The sequence below is a fragment of the Pteropus alecto genome, unplaced genomic scaffold (assembly GCF_000325575.1).
Source record: "Pteropus alecto unplaced genomic scaffold, ASM32557v1 scaffold75, whole genome shotgun sequence".
Classification (NCBI taxonomy): domain Eukaryota; kingdom Metazoa; phylum Chordata; class Mammalia; order Chiroptera; family Pteropodidae; genus Pteropus; species Pteropus alecto.
Window position 1 is genome coordinate 17,997,768 of NW_006440638.1, and position 8,475 is coordinate 18,006,242.

The following is an 8,475-nucleotide window of genomic DNA, read 5'->3' on the forward strand; positions in this document are numbered from 1 at the left end:
TTAGAAATTATCCTATAGATACATTTGCATTTATGTGTAAAGATGTTCATTGGAGCATTGTGTGTGTGTGTGTGTGTGTGTGTGTGAGAGAGAGAGAGAGAGAGAGAGAGAGAGAGAGAGAGAGAGATCATCTAAATTTCCATAAGTAGTGGAATGATTACATAGATCATATCTATGGCATATCTATGCAACAATTGCAAGAAAGAGGGGGGCTATCTCCTAACATGGAGTGGAGCCCATCGTGTATTGATAAATGAGAAAAGAAGGCACATTTTTATAAAATCATGCTGGAATATGCAGGATAAATGGTTGAGAGACAAGGGAAGATTAAAATTGATTATTCGGAAGGAGTAGGAAGGGAGATGAGTGACCTTTACCTTTCATAGTATTTTTCTACTACGTGTGGATTTTTTTTTAAACCATGGGCATGTATTTCTTATAGCATTTAAAATAAAATACTGATTTGAAAAAATGCCCCACAAGATTCCTTTAAATTTCTAAGTCTCTTAGTACATTTTAAAAATTCCATTTATAAAAATTTGATTTATTCACTCTTTTTTTCTGGAACATATCTACTGCATTAAGGTACTTCAATACAGTTAAATGACCCATCACCAATGGGTTGTTATAAAGACTTTCCTCGCCACTGGCCATTTCCTCTGCTATGGATACTAAAATTGCCAGGGAGTGAGAGTCTCCCAATCTAAGTGATTAGAAACCTTTCAACACTCTCAGTGCAATCAGGCTCATTTGAAATGAGTATAATTACAAAAGATCGATGAGGAATCTGTCCCATACTGGATTAGCAGATGGAGTCTCCCAAATCTGTTGATTGTTATAAGCTCTGGGGTCCTTTTTTTAAAAAGATAAAATCTTATATTACTCCTCCCCATTCTGACCTAATAAGTCAAGATCAATGCCCTAATTCTTTTTTTTTTTTCTAAATTCTCAAGAGCCAGATTAGCGAACGTCTCTTGTCTCGCACTGCTTGGAAAATTTTCTTTTCTTTTTTAGAGATTACTCTGCATGGGGCAAGTCATTCTTTCTAGAACAGGAGTGCCCTATATATTGGCTCAGCAACTGACGAGACGTTTACAGTTGCCAGAGTCTATCGATATGCAGAGGGAATGCGCAAGGAGGGACAGTGTTCCTTAAGCCTTTCCAAGATAGAATATTGGCCACGGAGAACACCTTCTAAGAGATCACAACTGCGGTATCTGTAGAGCTAAAATTGTAGGAGGCGGGACTGGTGAGAGCTGATTAAAGCAGCACTTTCCAACAATCTAAAGACATAGAGCTTGCCAAAGCAGTCTAGGTGAAAATAGGAGCCACTACTGAAATAGTTTTCCTCTAACTTCTACCTTTGTCAAAGCCTGGCTTATGTCATTTAATAGAGATAGACAGTCTTGGAAGAAACTCATTTTGGTCTTGCACACTATGTCATCTAAACAGTACCCACAAGTTGGTCCAAAGTGTGCTGGGCGTTAAGGGAACTGCCTATAGAGACCTTTGATTGTCCCCGCCCCTCGACTACCTCCCCTCTTCCCCGTGGAAACTTAATCCTTAATCTGCTTCTCTTTGGCTCATGCTTATCTAAAACAGAAATTGTTCTGGCCCTGCCTGTCTCTCTGGATTAATTTCTCACTATTTCCATTGCTTTTGTATTCTTAGCTCAGACCTGAACTGCTTGCAGTTCCATGAAGGCTCCAAGCTTTTCCATACTCTATGTCTTCACCCATGCTGTTCCTTTGCTCTTCTTTGCCTTTTTGGCCTGGTTAACTCCCGCCCTTTAACTCTAAAGTCAGCCTATAAGGAGGCCTTCTCTGACCCCGGGACCAGGATAGGTCCCCTTGGAGCACATGTATATATCCCTGTACCTCTCAGAGCTCTTCTTTAGAAATTATCGTTTTTCTCTAAACATTCTAATTTTTAATTTATATTTGCACAAAATACGTCTAGACAATATAGTTTAAATTAATAGCACTTGTTTGGGCAGTTGAATGGCTGGGAGACAGGAGTGGGAGGAAGATGCTTCATTGTACATATACTTTTTGTTCCTTTTGAACTTCAGGACTGTGTAAATTTGGTACTAATCCAATCAATATAATTCACATTTAAAAACAATAACAAATCTCAGCTGCGAAGAAATTCTACACTCTTCAGATTAACATTTTTTAGGCATATTTCCAAATCTGCCCTTTTTAAAAAAATACTTTTAATTTCACAAGTAATATGTAAATTCTCTTCATTATAAATACCAATGCAAATTAGTCTTTCTGCTACCAGGCTTCTCTAACATGATACTCATGTAATTTCCATTTTGGTCTTAAATATGTTTTAAGTTGAGTGTTTAAAAAAACTCTGGGGGTGTATTATAAACCTGAAGAGGGTCAATTGTTTACAATTGTGAACTTGAGGTGTTTTCAATGAATAATATTGGATTTTGCTGAAAGTCTTCATTATGGTGACTGGCTATTCTACTTTCCTCAGAATGGAAAAGGTTTCCAGGATGTCAAATACAGTGCTGAAATTAAGGAAGTCCCATGCAAACAGGGATGCCTGATTAATAAAAATAAACATTGGCCTAAAGAAAAGGGATGCTTGATGTACCACACAAGGTACTGGTGCATGGCAACTGATTACCGGCCCTGGTTTTACAGCTCTTTCCTCATCTTTCCAGAAGCATTGTTCATTAACTCTATGACATTTTAAAACAGACCTTAAATTCTACTTTAAATTTCAGAATGAAATAGATGGCATAAAGAAAAAATTTCTATGACATTTGATGCTGTTATGTTCTTAACTGAAGTTGGGAGATTTATCACCTTTAACTGTGCATTCAAAGTAAATCTTATTTTTAACTTTAGACCCAAAAAGAAATATACCATTCTGATATTTTTTTTTCAGAAATAATTGAAGACTTACTAAGTCAAGAACCACTGAATACATTGTACAGTATGGTGGAAATAAATAATTAAAAAATAAATGAGCAGATTAAAATAATGAATCTGTGAGTTAGAGGGGCAGAAAGACTTATAAAAAGCACTCAAGCTGAGGAAGAAGTGAAGAAGATGAATTTCAGTTAGAAGTTGATATAGAGAGCTCATTGCATTTTCAGCCTAAAACTGAAATGCATGCTGAATAAGGCTGTTCCAGACTTCATTAACCAGTAATCTGTGTACATAAGAGTGATGCTGAGCAAATAAATGTGGTGGAGCAAAATAAATAAGTTTTCCAAAATAATTGTCTTTTAACAGCAGTTGGCTAATTAGGTAAAATAACTGAACAACTCCAAAAAGCAAGGCTATAAAGAAGTTTTCCTTTGATGCTTTTTTCTTATACTCACCATTTTATTTCCTCATTTCAGGAACCTATAAATAAAGGGAGCAATTTCATATATTCTGTGGATCTTTGTAAAAAGATAAAAGCTACAGACTGGAGGTTTTGTCTACAGATAGGTTAGTCAGATCACATAGAACATGTTTAAATGGTTCACTTTGGCCATTTCAGATGATTTGGGGCACCCAGAGTAGGAATTCCTTATCTGGAAAAATTTCTGGAAGACAAAACCATCTGAAATTTAGAAACCATCTGCAAACTTTTGTTGTTTGTATCCACGTGTGTTTTCCTGAAGAAGGAGTCTTCAGTTTTCTTTAAATTTTCAAAGGATTCTCTCACTCCCAAAATGTTTAGTAAAAATTGAAGTGCTATAGAAAGGTTCTCTGTCTCTCTCTAATCTTTTGGCAAAAGGATTGGATAGGGCTTTCTATTTGCTTCACCTGCAAAGGGGTGAAAATCTAGCTCTGTAAGCAGAGGAAAGGATACTACTCTTATACCTTACATATTGATGACACAGATAAATATACTCTACAAAGTAAATAGACCCATATACAGATGGCTTGTTGATTGCTGGGAACAGGTGAGCAAATTTGCATGGGGCTAAGAAATCTTCAGGGAGAAAAGAAATCTAGGTCCCAATACTTTTTTTTTCCAGTTTAATACAACATTTCTAATGGAGTAGGGAGGCCCCAAATGAAGTCAGCTGACTAAAAAAAAAAGAAAAAGAAAAGAAATTGACGTCCCTATCCAAGGTGAAAATAACCCTCAGTAAGAGCAAAGACTGAGTTGGTAACTTGGATTCTGTATGATGTCAGAAAAAAATATCCAAAATTCAGAAGAAGGGAAGAGCTCTCTGAATGTTCTTCAGTGCAGTGCTGGGCTGCCTTTCTATAGTCAGGTCCATTTTATAACTCATGGGAGGTAGAGGCTCACTTATACATTTTTGTTTGATAAGATTTAGCCAGATGAACTTCACTTCTATTTGGTGGAACAGATAACCATAAAGGTTACAACTTATGATCATGTTGGACATTAACCAATTCTTTTAAAAAAATTGAGATGAAGTTCACATAATGTAAAATTAACTATTTACTATTTTAAAGTGAACAATGTAATGGCATTTAGTACGTTCAAAATATTGTGCAACCCTTACCTCTATCTACTTTTAAAATTTTCATTACTAGAAAAGGAAACCCTGTGTCCATGAAGCAGTGACTCCCTGTTCCATTTTTAACCCCTGCAAACACCAGTCTGCTCTCAGTCTCCATAAATTTGCTTCTTCTGAATGCTTCATGTAAATGGAATCATCCACTATGTGGCCTTTTGTATCTGGCTTCTCTCATTTAACATAATGTTTTTGAGGTTCGTCTATGTTGTAGCATGTATCAGTACTTAATTCCTTTTTACAGCTCAGTAATAGTCCACTGTATGGATATACAGAATTTTATTTATCCATTTATCTGTTGATGAGCGTTTGGGTTGTTTCCACATTTTGGCTGTTGTGAACAGTTGATACTATGACCATTCTGATATAAGTATTTGTTTGAATGACTATTTTCAGTTCCTTTGGGTAGATACCTAGCAGCAGAAATGCTAGGTCACATAGTAATTTTATGTTTGCGGAAGTGCCAAACTGGTTTCCACAACAGCTACAACATTTTTCATTCCCAACAGCAATATACAAAGGTTCCAATTTCTTTAATCCTAATTAACACTTGTTTCCTATTTTTTAGGGCTACAGTCAACTTTTAGCTATGCCCAAGATATGGATAACACCTGATTCCTGTTTGCCCCAAATTTCTGCTCAGTCCTTCCATATATGGAGGCGAAGAAGATAGAAGTACAGAAGTAAATGATTCTAAAGTGGAGTGAGCTCAGATTCTTTCTTCCTGCTCTGCCATCCACAGTGTATCAGCTACTGTGTCCCTTCCAGGTTATGAGATGGCTGCTGCAGCAGCAAAAAGCAGCAAAGTCCTAAAGCAAGAAGAGAGAGATTTCTCTCATTTATTGCTCTCTTTATCCCAGGAAATTTCCCCCTCAAATCCCACTTGACTGAACTAGGTTACAAGTCTATACCTTAACTTCATGGAGGCTCAGATATTGAGTGTCTGGATTTTCAGCTTCCCTTGGAACATGAGGATAGCTCCACTGGCAAGAAAGAAGGGTGGGAAATGGCTGTTAGGTTGGCAACTAAAAGTGTCTGCTAGTCTATGGCCATGCTACCCTGAATGGGCCTGATCTCATCTGATCTTGGAAGCTAAGCAGGGTTGGGCCTGGTTAATACTTGGATGGGAGACCACCTAGGAAGACCAGGTGCTATAAGTGTTAAAAATAAGAAATAAAAAAATAAGGTACTATAAATTTACAAGATCCTTGCAATCTGTGAGGTCAACCAAGGGTTGCCTCGCCTAAAAAAATAAAAAAATAATGAATAAAAAAGTGTCTGCTATATAATACCACTTTCTGTTATATGATTGCTTTGCATTTTAGACCACCACCCTTGAGCAGGCTGGCATATCTTGTTGGGACAAAATAGATTTGCTTAAAGACACTATTGTCTTCAAGCAAATTTTTGTGTCTCTCACTGAACATCCCATCAGACAGAGTCCTGATTCAATATTACTGTGGCTAGGGAGCCCTGTGTCTGTCTTCTTCCTTTAGGCTTCTGTAGAATTTGTGATCCCCTAGACGCCAATTTAATTTAATTAATCTAATAAAGGACAACACAGGAGAAGGCTACTTGTCCACAATGCTCAAGAGGTAGCTTTGTATTTGCTTATTTTTTTTAAGTTTGATTAAAAATCCAATAAAACAAACAGGTTACAATGTATAATTATTATTAATCTCAGAGCAGATTATTTTCATGCATTTATGAAAAAAAAAATACTCCAGTATTCTTATCCAGCCTTGCATTTAGAGGTAAATTCACTGACAAAGAAGAGTTCCTCTTCATCTTAGTTCACGGTTCTGCTCTGGCCCCATATTAGAAAGTTCACTTTTTTTTTTTTTTTTGCAGATTTTCTACATTTTTTATCTGTTGCTTTTTGTTCAAAATTTTAAAAAATAATTATTGTTTACCAGTGCATGTTGATTTAAAAGAAGATACAAATATTATAAAACTATAGAAAATAAAAGGAGGAAATGCCTCTCTCTCTTCCCCTCCCACCTTCCCTCCAATTCCTTATCCTGAAATACCCCTTCCAGAGTTGTCCAGAGTTGATTTTGTTCTTGATCTAGGCCTATACGAATACACATATATACATCTACAGACTTGTGCACTTTTTAAAAACTACATTGCATATTGTTCTACAACTGTCCTTTTTTATTTAACAATATGTCCTAGTTGACTTTTTTTTCATCAGAAAAGATTTATTCAGGAAAAAGAAAAGATTGCAATCCTGTATGTGCAGACATGGCGACCCATGTACACACATTCTATATGCTTGTATATAGGTTTATTTAATTATTTTTATCATATTATATTTCATAAAATGTACCTTTTGCAAATTTCAGAACACTTTTATCTCTCACTCCTCCTTTTCTCCATTGTTAAAAGTTCCCCTTGACTAATACTATAATGACTCTTTAAAGACTTTTAAAAACAGTTCTAATAAACTTAGGAATACTAAAATCTTTATAGAATAAATGACTTTCTCTAGCATGGAATTGGGTAGAAGAGGACTCTATGATGTTATAATGATGATGATTATGATAACTCCTACTTGTGTTTATACATTTTAAAGCAATTATCTGTAAAGGATCTCATTTAAACTCTATCTAATGATATTTTGTTCTGGAAATGCCTGTAGATTCTTCTGATAAAACTATTTTTATTGTAATAAAATCTTACAGCATGCACTGGGAACAGCATGATAATGTTGTTATTACTACCCATGCAATCATTATTTAATCTGGATGAAAATTAATAGCTCCAACGTTACATGCTCAGCCTTACCCAGCTTTGAGTATGGGTTTCCTAACTATATCTTGCTGTTTCTTATTTCTAAGCTTCAAAATATATGAGGAAAAATTGAAAGAATTAGAAGGAGAAAGATAATTCCACAATTATAGTACTGGATTTTGATGCTCCATCACAAGAATTGATAGAAAAACTAGGTCAAAAAAATTAGTAAAGACGTGAAAATTCTGAACAACACTATCAACCATCTTGATCTGATTGATATTTACAGATACTATACCAAGAACACAATACATATTTTTCAAAGTCTCATGAAAAATCATAAAAATAACTGCCATAAAACAAATCTCAATAAATTTAAAAAAATAAATCACATAAAGTATGTTTTCTGACTGTAGAAGAATTAAATTAAAAATTAATAACAATACAATATCTAGGAAAACATTGAATGTTTAGAACTTAAACAACATACTTCTAAATAATTTATGAGTCAAAGAAGAAATCACAGAGGAAATTAGAAAATATTTTGAACTATGTGATAAAGAATATATATGTCAGAATTTATGGAATGAAAACAAAAAGCATTTAAAGAAAAGATAAGTCTATGGCCATGCCACCCTGAACAAGCCTGACCCCGTCTGATCTTGGAAGCTAAGCAGTGTCGAGCCTGGTTAGTACTTGGATGGGAGACCACTTAGGAAGAGCAGGTGCTGTAGGAATAAAAATAAAAAAAAAAATAAGTGATTGTAAGCTGACAAGATTCTTGTAATCTGTGAGGTCAACCAAGGGTTGCCTCTCCTGGAAAAAAAAAAATAAGAAGAAAAATTAACCAATCAATACATTAGTTCTTTGAAATGATCAACAAAATTGACAAACCTCTAGCTAAAAAAATCAAGGGAAAAACAAAACACAAATTATCAATATTAAGAATTAAATATGTGTTTCTATTACAGATTTTAGAAGCATTCAAAAGATACTATAATATTATAAACAACTTTATGCCAAAGTGCAACAATCATATTTGATAAGCCAGATGAAACCAAAAAATTTCTTGAAAAATACAACTTACCTAAACTGATATCAGATGAAGCAGAAAATCTCAATAGCTCTACATTTAGTAGAGAAATTAAATATATTATCTGAGACCTCCCCACAAATAAAACACCTCTAACATTCTAACATTCAAGTAAGATATAAAACCACTATAATGTAATCTT

The 8,475-nt window shown here is 34.8% G+C and overlaps 2 pseudogenes; both read left to right on the forward strand.

Moving 5' to 3' along the window:
• The first annotated feature begins 5,545 nt into the window (after positions 1-5,545).
• Positions 5,546-5,664, forward strand: LOC112484363 (annotated as a pseudogene).
• A 2,194-nt stretch (positions 5,665-7,858) lies between these two features.
• Positions 7,859-7,977, forward strand: LOC112484428 (annotated as a pseudogene).
• Positions 7,978-8,475: the final 498 nt, after the last annotated feature.